We start from the raw sequence: 16,119 nt of genomic DNA, 5'->3' as shown, positions 1-16,119 counted from the left end.
ACGTTACTAATTAGCATCGCGTAATCTACACAATCAAGACATTGTAGCATCATTAACGATGGTAACACAAGATATTCTTTGCAGTTGCTGTACTTTGAATTAGGGAGATTTCTTAACTTAAAATTCTCCATACCAAAATATTTCAAAAGTTCATGGAAATTCCTTAATTGAAATTTGTTTCCCTTATAAAACCAATAATGCCTTCATAGAGAATGAAAAAAAAATGGAATTAAGGGACCCCTCAAGTGAAATCAGGGCTTCGAGAATGGACTGGCCTTTAAGGACACAGGTACAGGACATTTATTCCCTAATTCACGGTCCGTATAAATATGGTCCAAGTGTTCCATCCTAATACAGTACATTGTATATCCTCGAGAACTAGAAACAATGATAAAAGTAACATATATTATATCATATTACACTGCATTAGTAACTAATGGTCGTGAATGGCTGCCATCGATGCTTCATGCTTGTGAGGGTACCCGTCCACAGCCCCTGGAAGCCATTCACTTTATCAGTGATAGCGTTTCACTAATTGCCTCATCATTTATCACATTTCTTGTTGTATTTGTCTTCAACCAAGGTATTTAACTCCAAACATCTCTCTACCGGTCATGTCCCTCTTTAGACACAGTGGTCATACCGTTCTCTCAGCTCGATACAAATATATCAAACTACCATTAATATGTTAACCGTGTTCTACTGGCGCCGCGGCGCTTTTTGACCCCGACCAAATCAATGGCTTCGGACACTTTTATAATGTTCAGCGCTTAGTTTTTCCGCTAAAATGACACTTTGTCACAATATTCTATTCATTATTTGTAACACCAGGCTTAAAATGACTGGGGCAGATCACCGCCTCCGAGTATTACGTTAATGGCAGGAACTTACCTGTCCGCTTAGCATATCTCTGCGGAGACTTTCCACGGTAGTCGTATTTAGCTTTTTATCTTGACACGACAGATTAGGGTATAAAGGTATACTTACGTCGGAGTGACTCAGAACAGAGCAGGCGAACACATAACTGTTGTGCACGGGTTTATGTACATGCGGATAAATGTATGAAAGAAAGAAATATGTAAGACAAGTTAAAAACCCAGAGGTGGTGATGATAGCTTTGATCACCATACACTTACACTTATAAGTAAGTACGAGGTACGACCATCAGACTGCACCTCAATGACAAACATGTCGGGGTGTACAACAGACAAATACAATGAAGCAAACAACACTAGAATTAGCGATCTCATTTATCATGGTTGCATAACAAACTCCAGGGGACGTAGAAAAGCTAGTTGTATGTAATACATTACGTCTTATTTTCGTGAGAATCCCCTACAATGGAACCACAAAAGATTTGTTTTTCTAACTTTATTTATGTCGAACTTTGACCCGGATATGACGTCCATGACATATTAAGGTACTGGGTGCAGAAATATTAGTACAGTACTCGTAATAAGGAGTTTCATTATTTCATTAAAAAGTTCCAAAATAATGAAATCAGTAACGATAAATCAACATAAAGTTTAGTCAAGTAAATGTCGAAATACAACTCTTACATCAAACACAGACTCACAAATACATCTTGTGATGATTGTGTTTTGAGTGGACACTTGACCTACGGCAAAGCATGGGAAATTGTTAAAATGTTGATTATCAAGTAACCGCCTTACCCATAAAGACTACGCGAACTTCACAAGTATTGGTCCCAAAACCTACACATTCGGCCAGCTATTGGCCACTTGAGCCACTAATATAAGATACATATAGCCTTCCGAAGGAGTTGATACTATTATCAACAGGACAACAAATTTATAATCAAATATACATATTCTATTATATGTCTTTGATGTTGCTGATTAAACACACGGTCCGTGATTTGCTGAACACATCTAGACATCGAGGGGCCTTAAAGATTAAATGTTTCCAACAAGTTCAATATAAAACAAATTGTTAATGTGGTTCAATTGTTGTACCGTATTATCATGAGCCGTGAACACACGGTATTAAGTTTCTGCCGTTTGTGTAACAGGTTGTTCCTCTAGCTATACGCCATTGTGATGACGATAGGCGCTGTTGACTTTTCTTCATCCACTCATACTACACTTATTTGTATAAAACTAATTGCTCAACTAATTTAACAACAAAACTAGTTTATTTTGCTCAATTTGTTAACGTTACAAATGTGTCGCTAAAAGAGAAAGCGAGTAAACAGTCTGAATGAATAGCAACAAGGGCCAACAACAGCATGAAAGCTGTCGATGTTTACCCCCTATAGGTCAATAATAGTATTACATCCGGCAAGGGGGACAATTTGACGACTAACTCGGTGTGGTCTGGGTATGTAACGGATTGAGTGTATCAACAAAAACCTAACGTGTAAACATCAAACTATTTCCTTCAATATTGACAGAATTTAGGAATTTAAAAATATGTGCTGTGAATTAATTGAAGTCGCCAGTATTACAATTAATCACAACTAATGCATCAATATATATTGCAAGATAATTATACACATTTGTTTATTTATTTTGTAGAATTAGGACTAGGAGTTGCCGATTGTCAGGACAAGTTCTTGTCGTGGTATACTTAATACACATTATTAATAATAATAAAAAAACACCTTTCTGGACAACATCAGGATTATGTACTTTGGGAGGATATAACTTAATAACCAGAGTCAATATCGAAGGTATCTAACGCATTATCATATATGTCATGTATAGAAGAAAAGAAAATAACTAAACATAACGAAATAATCTTGTATTGAGGGAGTGAGGAGGAAGGTATCGAGTTAAATATTTAGACAACATGTAAGTTATTTCCTAATATTTTGGTGTACAACCATTGATATCTCATCCGGAATGACAAAAACCATAGATATATCTATATCGAGCAGATGAACTGAAGTGGCGTCGCATTAGAAAAGAATAAATGCTAGCCGGAGGTAAAGGAGATTTGTTAAGAGAATATGTTAAGTACTTGTCGCCCGGATATTGTGATGGGTTTATGACACATGTAACAATAGACTGACACTATCAAAGCTGGCGAAGACATTGTCACGAGGGGCGGATGCTCTCGATAGAGCGGACATGTTTAATTCCTGCATCGTGAAATAGGTCAATCATCTTGACTTGGACAATGTCAATAACTGATGGTCGCTTCGAAGACAACAGTTTTGGGGACTGGACAAGGTCATGTACCTGATTGGAGGTATAGTGACTGGACAAGGTCAGTAACTGATGACCTTCGACGATACTGTTCTAGGGACTAGACAAGGTCATTATCTGATGGCCTTTGACGAAATCAGTTATGGGGACTGGACATGGTCAATATCTGATGGCCTTTGACGACATCAGTTATGGGGACTGGATATGGTCAATATCTGATGGCATTTGACGACATCAGTTATGGGGACTGGATATGGTCAATATCTGATGGCCTTTGACGACATCAGTTATGGGGACTGGAAATGGTCAATATCTGATGGCCTTTGACGAAATCAGTTATGGGGACTGGATATGGTCAATATCTGATGGCCTTTGACGAAATCAGTTATGGGGACTGGATATGGTCAATATCTGATGGCCTCTCAAGACATCAGTTATGGGGACTGTACATGGTCAATATCTGATGACCTTTGACGACATCAGTAATGAGTACTGGACAAAGCCAGTATCTGGTGGCCTTTGATGACCTCAGTTATGGGACTGGATATGGTCAATATCTGATGGCCTTTGACGATACTGTTCTTGGGACAGGACAAGGTCATGTACCTGATGACCTTCGACGACACTGTCTTGGGGACGCGACAAGGTCATTATCTGACGGCCTTTGACGTCATCAGTTATGGGGACTGGACATGGTCAATATCTGATGGCCTCTCAAGACATCAGTTATGGGGACTCTACATGGTCAATATCTGATGGCCTTTGACTACATTAGTTATGGGGACTGGACATGGTCAATATCTGATGGCCTTTGACGATATCAGTTATAAGGATTCGGCAAAGGTCAATATATGATGGGCTTCGATGACATCAGTTCCTGGGACTGGACATGGCCAATATCTGATGGCCTCTGACGTCATCAGTTCTTAGGACTGGACAAGGTCAAAACATGATAAAACTATAGTGTTAAATAACGTCATTTATTTATGAAATTCGGTGTTCTACATGTACAAAATGTATTTGCTTCCTTTTGTTTTCGTTGCTTTTGCGAAATTCGTTTTTACACGTCGGGAGTCACGGCTGCAACAATTTTAAATATCTAATATTCACCCCTTTTATTTAATGTCACCATAGCCTAGTGAGCTAATGGGTTAGTCTTTCATTAATTTTTATCACGACGCGAGTTCGAATCCTACGGAGGCCCACTTTTTTTTCTTATTTTGTATCCCTTTTTTTTAATTTTCAAAATCAATGCCATATGAAAGATGCTCTTGATCGTAGTACTGTATTGCCTGTATATTTCATCAACAAATAATACAATACTCAAGAAATAAATCACAAGGTTTTCTCGGGGTTTCTTTGCTGTTTTTCTGTTAGAAAGAGGTCGATCTAAGAACTAAACAGTACATGGTAGAATAGAAATAATCAACTTTGACTCGTGTATTGTTGCAGGATATACAACTCGGACTCGGATATTTTGCAATTTTAATTAATAACTCAGGCCTGCGGCCTTCGTTATTAATTTGATTGCAAAATATCCTCGTCCTCGTTGTATATCCTGCAATAATACACGAATCATCGTTAATTATTTCTTAAATAAAACATGGCTCTCACGAAAAACATTTACAAATGTAATATAAATAAATGAAACATAGCTCTTATACAAACATTTACAAAGGTGATATAAATAAATAAAACATGGCTCTTACACAATGCTGAATATTTTTATGTTTTACACAATGTTTAGTCTTACTTGATTGGCACTACAGAAACGCGCCATGCCGTTCACCCTAGATATGTTTATATCGTATGGTGTTAAATACACAAAGTTGTACAAAGTAATAATGATGCTTGATAACAGAAGAAGAAATCATAAATATGTAAATGAAAATAAATACTTGAAGTGGTATTGTTTTTTCACAACCTGTCATTTGTACTAAGTATTTGGAGTATATGAAATTGTACCCTGCCAATTTCACAGTCTGTAATTCGTTCATATAATTTCGGGATACCTTAGTATAATTCCGTTGATGACGTACACAGTTTATGATTTTCGTCTATAGCACAAACATATTAAATTTACTAGAGTTGATTTATAATTGATTGAGCTGTATGAAGACCAGGGGTCGGAGGAAGATAAATGATTGTGTCGAGGTAAGACTATCTTTATGTATGTAAACAGTATATTTATGATAACAATATACATTTATACAGTACGTTGTAAACTTCCAATATCTACTCCAGCCCTTAATACTTATAATGACTTTACGATGAACACATTGCGACTTCACCTCGGATAATCTATAAGTTCTCAGGTACGCCCATCTCAAGGGTTTTGTCCCGCCATCACTTCTGTTCATTTGTCATTTTTATCAGTGTACTATCAGATCCGCCATTGTGTACACCTTAAAATAATTATTATTAAAATTTAACATCATATGCTCTCGATTTGGTTTGTCGCTACGACAGAATGTTGACTGAGTAGTTACAGTTGTATCTACAATATATTTCAATTATAAAATTGATGAAAAAACTACTTTTTAAAAAGTGCTATATTTGCCATTACACCAGAAATTCTATATGATATGCTCTTTTTGATCAAATTAGTTAATACACTGATGTTTTAAGATTATGGTCTTCTTGTCAAATAAGTTAATAATAAATGTTTTTAGGTAATGGTCTCTTTGATCAAAGTAGTTAATACATTGATGTTTTAAGATTATGGTCTTCTTGATCAAATTAGTTAATAATAAATGTTTTTAGGTAATGGTCTCTTTGATCAAAGTAGTTAATACATTGATGTTTTTTAGGTTATGGTCTTCTTGTCAAATTAGTGAAGACATTGATATTTTTAAGGTTATTTTCTTTTTGATTAAATTAGTTAATACATTGATGTTTATAAGTTTTTTTTTGTCAAATTAGTTTATACATCATTTTTAGGTTATGTTTTTTTTGATCAAATTAGTTGATACATTTATGTTTTTAAGATTATTTCTTTTTGTTCAAATTAAATAATATATTGATGTTTTTAAGGATATCGTATTTTTGATCAAATTATTTAATATATCGATGCTGTTTAGGCTTTGTAGACCAAACAACTCTTTTCCACTACAAAGTCGGCAGCAATAAACGTCACAGAAATTACATTGTTACATACAAGTGTTGAATATGACAATACATTTTGTACATAGTATTTTAACACAGATGGATTCATAGGCCCTAGTTTAGAGGTCAAACAAAATTGCCCGTGATTTATTCCATAGCTTGTCGAAAGATAACTTCTATTCCGGAAACTCTGTACTTTACATGTGAGTACAAATGTACATATTATACGGATTATCGGCTTCGTTGTTCGGCATAGCCGTATAATATTCTTTTGGTCCCGGATATGACGCGACAGGTGGCGATACTGGTCAAGATGAAGTATGTGATTGGTCAATGTAGCGGTAAATGCAGAATGCAGATATGCAGTTAAAAACGAAACACAGTTAAGATTGAATACAAGCTAAATAAGTGGATGTATCTTTTCAAATGACACATTAATAAAATTATATTCGTGATTCAAATGCAGTCTTATTGTCACCAAAAGGATTCAAACTGATGTAATTTTGATATCCATGCTGAAACACATTATTTATAGTTCGTTAATTTATTTCACCAGCAGTTTTACATTATAACCACCAGCATTAAATCTATGCCGTTTATCTTTTTAAAAGATATTTCTTGTTATAAGTAAGACTTGGGAAAAATAACAAAACATCCTGGTTAGATGTTATTATTAATACCCCAAAACGATAAAAATGTCTTTAAATCAGTTACAATTGCACTTGCGTGAATTGAAACAGAAAATATCTTAGTTATCGTTTCGATCATCCGATCCCATTCGTTTAATTCAAACTGATGAGAAAAAGCCGCGGTAAACATTACAGCTACTTTACTATTGCCAAAAATCCAGGACGTCGGACTTTTCTTTAATATTTCCCTTAATCAGATATTTTGTTTAGAACATATTTATATCATTGTTATATTACACAGCGAATCTAAAATCTCCATCATGAGGACACTGGTTTATAAATAATAAAAAGTGCAATATTTCGACATCCAGGTTTATCTTCTTTCTTTCTTTTTCTTCAAAAAGTAATACAAAAAGAAAAATCCCAGATATATGTATCTTCACGGTAATAAAAAAAAAACTACATATATGACACAAAACACATTATCAGCCTTAATAAGATGCTTTTATGTATATTTATCGGAATATTATTTTTTTGTTCTCAATCTTATTAAGGCATTATCGTAATCTTGGGTGTTTCATCAGGGAAAAACGACACCTAAATGTCGACAGGGGGGAGATACATGCATATTGGCAGTGAGTATAAATTACCATCTGTCAGTTCCGGTAAAGCGCAATGTGACAACCGATTTCACCAAGCGTCTTAGCGAAGTAGATTTACCAATCGATTGACTCATGGATGGTGATTTATTACGAAAGACAAATCCTTTCAAGAGTAATAGGGAATCAGATTAGCACAATCGCATTCCACAAAGTATCTATTTAATAAACCGTTTGTATCGACAACCGCAACAGATATATCGCTTTCTTTATCTAACCCTAATAGAAATTTAATTTAATATCTTAATATTTATGAAAACAAAATGCTGTTACTCCAAATGTCACGCGCTTTTACCTTGATAAAGCGCGTTAACTGTTTAAACAGCTAATGTGAAAAGGCATGGGTATACACAATTATAGCGACGGGACGTCGCCGACCTTATCTACCTGTGGAGAATATAGTCCGGAGATTAAGTTTACGGAGCATAGTCAACCTGGGGCGTTACTCCGGAAAGAATTGGAGTTACAAGTTTGGGAAGGACTCGGTAAGCAGGTGGAGAAGCATTTTTCCTAGTGAGACAACCAATAATGCTGAGTACTTTCAAACATCACACTGATACAGATTATAATATTTTAAATACGTTTGATTTAGGTCTTTTGGCGATGTAAATAATACAATATCATGATAATGTGGCATTATTGTAAATCGAAAATGTGTTACAGAAAAAAAAAATACATTTCCTGAAATCGGATATGTTTCTCTTGGCGAGATGAAAAATGAACAAAAATAGCTAAAAGTGCCACATTTAATGTTTCGCGAGGACCAAGGCAAAGCTGACTATATCCGTCTCACCAAACGTGTTAGAGAGACTAATATAACAGACTACATGAGGTGACGAATACCTAATCCGGTATCAAATTAGGAAATAGTCTGCTGTCTGATGGTCTCCAGGTTAAAACTCTACTCCTGTACGCAGCAGTGGTATGGTCGCTACGTACTCCAGATCTCTGATGGTCTCTCAATTTTACAACTGTGCAGGGCAATTGTACGTCGCTACTTTGATGGCCTATATCATTTAGGGAAGTGGTCTATTGGCTAATCTAGATCTCTGATGCTCTCGAAAATTTACTACAGTATGGAGTAGTTATATGGTCACTACTCTCTGATGGTCTCCAGACTTTACTACAGTACGGGGTAGTTGTATGGTCACTACTCTCTGATGGTCCCCAGACTTTACTACAGTACGGGGTAGTTGTATGGTCACTACTCTCTGATGGTCTCCAGACTTTACTACAGTACGGGGTAGTTGTATGGTCACTACTCTCTGATGGTGTCCAGACTTTACTACAGTACGGGGTAGTTGTATGGTCACTACTCTGTTATGGTCTCCAGACTTTACTACAGTACGGGGTAGTTGTATGGTCACTACTCTCTGATGGTGTCCAGACTTTACTACAGTACGGGGTAGTTGTATGGTCACTTCTCTGTTATGGTCTCCAGACTTTACTACAGTACGGGGTTGTTGTATGGTCACTACTCTCTGATGGTGTCCAGACTTTACTACAGTACGGGGTAGTTGTATGGTCACTACTCTCTGATGGTGTCCAGACTTTACTACAGTACGGGGTAGTTGTATGGTCACTACTCTCTGATGGTGTCCAGACTTTACTACAGTACGGGGTAGTTGTATGGTCACTGCTCTCTGATGGTGTCCAGACTTTACTACAGTACGGGGTAGTTGTATGGTCACTATTCTCTGATGGTCGCCAGACTTTACTACAGTACGGGGTAGTTGTATGGTCACTACTCTCTGATGGTGTCCAGACTTTACTACAGTACGGGGTAGTTGTATGGTCACTGCTCTCTGATGGTGTCCAGACTTTACTACAGTACGGGGTAGTTGTATGGTCACTATTCTCTGGTGGTCCTCAGACTTTACTACAGTACGGGGTAGTTGTATGGTCACTACTCTCTGATGGTGTCCAGACTTTACTACAGTACGGGGTAGTTGTATGGTCACTACTCTCTCATGGTCCCCAGACTTTACTACAGTACGGGGTAGTTGTATCGTCACTACTCTCTGATGGTCTCCAGACTTTACTACAGTACGGGGTAGTTGTATCGTCACTACTCTCTGATGGTCTCCAGACTTTACTACAGTACGGGGTAGTTGTATGGTCACTACTCTCTGATGGTCTCCAGACTTTACTACAGTACGGGTTAGTTGTATGGTGACTACTCTCTGATGGTGTCCAGACTTTACTACAGTACGGGGTAGTTGTATGGTCACTACTCTCTGATGGTCCCCAGACTTTACTACAGTACGGGGTAGTTGTATGGTCACTACTCTCTGATGGTGTCCAGACTTTACTACAGTACGGGGTAGTTGTATGGTCACTACTCTCTGATGGTCTACAGACTTTACTACAGTACGGGGTAGTTGTATGGTCACTACTCTCTGATGGTCTCCAGACTTTACTACAGTACGGGGTAGTTGTATGGTCACTACTCTCTGATGGTGTCCAGACTTTACTACAGTACGGGGTAGTTGTATGGTGACTACTCTCTGATGGTCCTCAGACTTTACTACAGTACGGGGTAGTTGTATGGTCACTACTCTCTGATGGTCTCCAGACTTTACTACAGTACGGGGTAGTTGTATGGTCACTACTCTCTGATGGTCCTCAGACTTTACTACAGTACGGGGTAGTTGTATGGTCACTACTCTCTGATTGTCTCCAGACTCTTACTACAGTATGAGGTAGTTGTATGGTTACTACTCTCTGATGGTCCCCAGACTTTACTACAGTACGAGGTAGTTGTATGGTCACTACTCTCTGATGGTGTCCAGACTTTACTACAGTACGGGGTAGTTGTATGGTCACTACTCTCTGTAGTCTCCAGACTTTACTACAGTACGGGGTAGTTGTATGGTCACTACTCTCTGATGGTCCCCAGACTTTACTACAGTACGGGGTAGTTGTATCGTCACTACTCTCTGATGGTCTCCAGACTTTACTACAGTACGGGGTAGTTGTATGGTCACTACTCTCTGATGGTCTCCAGACTTTACTACAGTACGGGGTAGTTGTATGGTCACTACTCTCTGATGGTCTCCAGACTTTACTACAGTACGGGTTAGTTGTATGGTCACTACTCTCTGATGGTGTCCAGACTTTACTACAGTACGGGGTAGTTGTATGGTCACTACTCTCTGATGGTCCCCAGACTTTACTACAGTACGGGGTAGTTGTATGGTCACTACTCTCTGATGGTGTCCAGACTTTACTACAGTACGGGGTAGTTGTATGGTCACTACTCTCTGATGGTCCCCAGACTTTACTACAGTACGGGGTAGTTGTATGGTCACTACTCTCTGATGGTCCCCAGACTTTACTACAGTACGGGGTAGTTGTATGGTCACTACTCTCTGATGGTCCCCAGACTTTACTACAGTACGGGGTAGTTGTATGGTCACTACTCTCTGATGGTGTCCAGACTTTACTACAGTACGGGGTAGTTGTATGGTCACTACTCTCTGATGGTGTCCAGACTTTACTACAGTACGGGTTAGTTGTATGGTGACTACTCTCTGATGGTCCTCAGACTTTACTACAGTACGGGGTAGTTGTATGGTCACTACTCTCTGATGGTCTCCAGACTTTACTACAGTACGGGGTAGTTGTATGGTCACTACTCTCTGATGGTCCTCAGACTTTACTACAGTACGGGGTAGTTGTATGGTCACTACTCTCTGATTGTCTCCAGACTCTTTACTACAGTATGAGGTAGTTGTATGGTTACTACTCTCTGATGGTCCCCAGACTTTACTACAGTACGAGGTAGTTGTATGGTCACTACTCTCTGATGGTCTCCAGACTTTACTACAGTACGGGGTAGTTGTATGGTCACTACTCTCTGTAGTCTCCAGACTTTACTACAGTACGGGGTAGTTGTATGGTTACTACTCTCTGATGGTCCCCAGACTTTACTACAGTACGGGGTAGTTGTATGGTCACTACTCTCTGATGGTGTCCAGACTTTACTACAGTACGGGGTAGTTGTATGGTCACTACTCTCTGATGGTCTCCAGACTTTACTACAGTACGGGGTAGTTGTATGGTTACTACTCTCTGATGGTCCTCAGACTTTACTACAGTACGGGGTAGTTGTATGGTCACTACTCTCTGATGGTCTCCAGACTTTACTACAGTACGGGGTAGTTGTATGGTCACTACTCTCTGATGGTCTCCAGACTTTACTACAGTACGGGGTAGTTGTATGGTCACTACTCTCTGATGGTCCCCAGACTTTACTACAGTACGGGGTAGTTGTATGGTCACTACTCTCTGATGGTCCCCAGACTTTACTACAGTACGAGGTAGTTGTATGGTCACTACTCTCTGATGGTCTCCAGACTTTACTACAGTACGGGGAAGTTGTATGGTCACTACTCTCTGTAGTCTCCAGACTTTACTACAGTACGGGGTAGTTGTATGGTCACTACTCTCTGATGGTGTCCAGACTTTACTACAGTACGGGGTTGTTGTATGGTCACTACTCTCTGATGGTCTCCAGACTTTACTACAGTACAGAGTAGTTGTATGGTCACTACTCTCTGATGGTCCCCATACTTTACTACAGTACGGGATAGTTGTATGGTCACTACTCTCTGATGGTCTCCAGACTTTACTACAGTACGGGGTAGTTGTATGGTTACTACTCTCTGATGGTCCCCAGACTTTACTACAGTACGGTGTAGTTGTATGGTCACTACTCTCTTATGGTCCCCAGACTTTACAACAGTACGGGGTAGTTGTATGGTCACTACTCTCTGATGGTCCCCAGACTTTACTACAGTACGGGGTAGTTGTATGGTCACTACTCTCTGATAGTCTCCAGACTTTACTACAGGACGGTGTAGTTGTATGGTTACTACTCTCTGATGGTCCCCAGACTTTACTACAGTACGGGGTAGTTGTATGGTCACTACTCTCTGATGGTCTCCAGACTTTACTACAGTATGAGGTAGTTGTATGGTCACTACTCTCTCATGGTCTCCAGACTTTACTACAGTACGGGGTAGTTGTATGGTCACTACTCTCTGATGGTCCCCAGACTTTACTACAATACGGGGTAGTTGTATGGTCACTACTCTCTGATGGTCTCCAGACTTTACTACAGTACGGGGTAGTTGTATGGTCACTACTCTCTGGTGGTCCTCAGACTTTACTACAGTACGGGGTAGTTGTATGGTCACTACTCTCTCATGGTCTCCAGACTTTACTACAGTACGGGGTAGTTGTATGGTCACTACTCTTTCATGGTCCCCAGACTTTACTACAGTACGGGGTAGTTGTATGGTCACTACTCTCTGATGGTCCCCAGACTTTACTACAGTATGGGGTAGTTGTATGGTCACTACTCTTTCATGGTCCCCAGACTTTACTACAGTATGGGGTAGTTGTATGGTCACTACTCTCTGATGGTCTCCAGACTTTACTACAGTACGGGGTAGTTGTATGGTCACTACTCTCTGATGGTCCCCATACTTTACTACAGTACGGGGTAGTTGTATGGTCACTACTCTCTGATGGTCCCCATACTTTACTACAGTACGGGGTAGTTGTATGGTCACTACTCTCTGATGGTCCCCAGACTTTACTACAGTACGGGGTAGTTGTATGGTCACTACTCTCTGATGGTCCCCATACTTTACTACAGTACGGGGTAGTTATATGGTCACTACTCTCTGTTGGTCCCCATACTTTACTACAGTACGGGGTAGTTGTATGGTCACTACTCTCTGATGGTCCCCATACTTTACTACAGTACGGGATAGTTGTATGGTCACTACTCTCTGTTGGTCCCCATACTTTACTACAGTACGGGGTAGTTGTATGGTCACTACTCTCTGATGGTCCCCAGACTTTACTACAGTACGGGGTAGTTGTATGGTCACTACTCTCTGATGGTCCCCATACTTTACTACAGTACGGGGTAGTTGTATGGTCACTACTCTCTGATGGTCCCCATACTTTACTACAGTACGGGGTAGTTGTATGGTCACTACTCTCTGTAGGTCTCCAGACTTTACTACAGTACGGGGTAGTTGTATGGTCACTACTCTCTGTTGGTCTCCAGACTTTACTACAGTACGGGGTAGTTGTATGGTCACTACTCTCTGATGGTCTCCAGACTTTACTACAGTACGGGGTAGTTGTATGGTCACTACTCTCTGATGGTCTCCAGACTTTACTACAGTACGGGGTAGTTGTATGGTCACTACTCTCTGATGGTCTCCAGACTTTACTACAGTACGGGGTAGTTGTATGGTCACTACTCTCTGATGGTCTCCAGACTTTACTACAGTACGGGGTATTTGTATGGTTACTACTCTCTCATGGTCCCCAGACTTTACTACAGTACGGGGTAGTTGTATGGTTACTACTCTCTCATGGTCCCCAGACTTTACTACAGTACGGTGTAGTTGTATGGTTACTACTCTCTGATGGTCTCCAGACTTTACTACAGTACGGGGTAGTTGTATGGTCACTACTCTCTGTAGTCCCCAGACTTTACTACAGTACGGTGTAGTTGTATGGTTACTACTCTCTGATGGTCTCCAGACTTTACTACAGTACGGGGTAGTTGTATGGTCACTACTCTCTGTTGGTCCCCAGACTTTACTACAGTACAGGGTAGTTGTATGGTCACTACTCTCTGATGGTCTCCAGACTTTACTACAGTACGGGGTAGTTGTATGGTCACTACTCTCTGATGGTCCCCAGACTTTACTACAGTACGGGGTAGTTGTATGGTCACTACTCTCTGTTGGTCCCCAGACTTTACTACAGTACGGGTTAGTTGTATGGTGACTACTCTCTGATGGTCCCCAGACTTTACTACAGTACGGGGTAGTTGTATGGTCACTACTCTCTGTTGGTCCCCAGACTTTACTACAGTACGGGTTAGTTGTATGGTTACTACTCTCTGTTGGTCCCCAGACTTTACTACAGAACAGGGTAGTTGTATGGTCACTACTCTCTGTTGGTCTCCAGACTTTACTACTGTACGGGGTAGTTGTATGGTCACTACTCTCTGATGGTCCCCAGACTTTACTACAGTACGGGGTAGTTGTATGGTCACTACTCTCTGATGGTCTCCAGACTTTACTACAGTACGGGGTAGTTGTATGGTCACTACTCTCTGATGGTCCCCAGACTTTACTACAGTACGGGGTAGTTGTATGGTCACTACTCTCTGATGGTCCCCAGACTTTACTACAGTACGGGTTAGTTGTATGGTGACTACTCTCTGATGGTCCCCAGACTTTACTACAGTACGGGGTAGTTGTATGGTCACTACTCTCTGTTGGTCCCCAGACTTTACTACAGTACGGGTTAGTTGTATGGTTACTACTCTCTGTTGGTCCCCAGACTTTACTACAGTACAGGGTAGTTGTATGGTCACTACTCTCTGATGGTCTCCAGACTTTACTACAGTACGGGGTAGTTGTATGGTCACTACTCTCTGATGGTCCCCAGACTTTACTACAGTACGGGGTAGTTGTATGGTCACTACTCTCTGATTGGTCCCCAGACTTTACTACAGTACAGGGTAGTTGTATGGTCACTACTCTCTGATGGTCTCCAGACTTTACTACAGTACGGGGTAGTTGTATGGTCACTACTCTCTGTTGGTCCCCAGACTTTACTACAGTACGGGGTAGTTGTATGGTCACTACTCTCTGATGGTCACCAGACTTTACTACAGTACAGGGTAGTTGTATGGTCACTACTCTCTGATGGTACCCAGACTTTACTACAGTACGGGGTAGTTGTATGGTCACTACTCTCTGTTGGTCCCCAGACTTTACTACAGTACGGGGTAGTTGTATGGTCACTACTCTCTGATGGTCACCAGACTTTACTACAGTACAGGGTAGTTGTATGGTCACTACTCTCTGATGGTCCCCAGACTTTACTACAGTACGGGGTAGTTGTATGGTCACTACTCTCTGATGGTCTCCAGACTTTACTACAGTACAGGGTAGTTGTATGGTCACTACTCTCTGATGGTCTCCAGACTTTACTACTGTACGGGGTAGTTGTATGGTCACTAGTTTCTGATGGTCTCCAGACTTTACTACAGTACGGGGTAGTTGTATGGTCACTACTCTCTGTTGGTCCCCAGACTTTACTACAGTACGGGGTAGTTGTATGGTCACTACTCTCTGTTGGTCCCCAGACTTTACTACAGTACGGGGTAGTTGTATGGTCACTACTCTCTGATGGTCACCAGACTTTACTACAGTACAGGGTAGTTGTATGGTCACTACTCTCTGATGGTCCCCAGACTTTACTACAGTACGGGGTAGTTGTATGGTCACTACTCTCTGAAGGTCTCCAGACTTTACTACAGTACAGGGTAGTTGTATGGTCACTACTCTCTGATGGTCTCCAGACTTTACTACTGTACGGGGTAGTTGTATGGTCACTAGTTTCTGATGGTCTCCAGACTTTACTACAGTACGGGGTAGTTGTATGGTCACTACTCTCTGATGGTCCCCAGACTTTACTACAGTACGGGGTAGTTGTATGGTCACTACTCTC

This window comes from Pecten maximus, chromosome 12 (genome assembly GCF_902652985.1).
Source record: "Pecten maximus chromosome 12, xPecMax1.1, whole genome shotgun sequence".
Taxonomy (NCBI): Eukaryota; Metazoa; Mollusca; class Bivalvia; order Pectinida; family Pectinidae; genus Pecten; species Pecten maximus.
Note: the sequence above shows the minus strand (reverse complement) of the source record.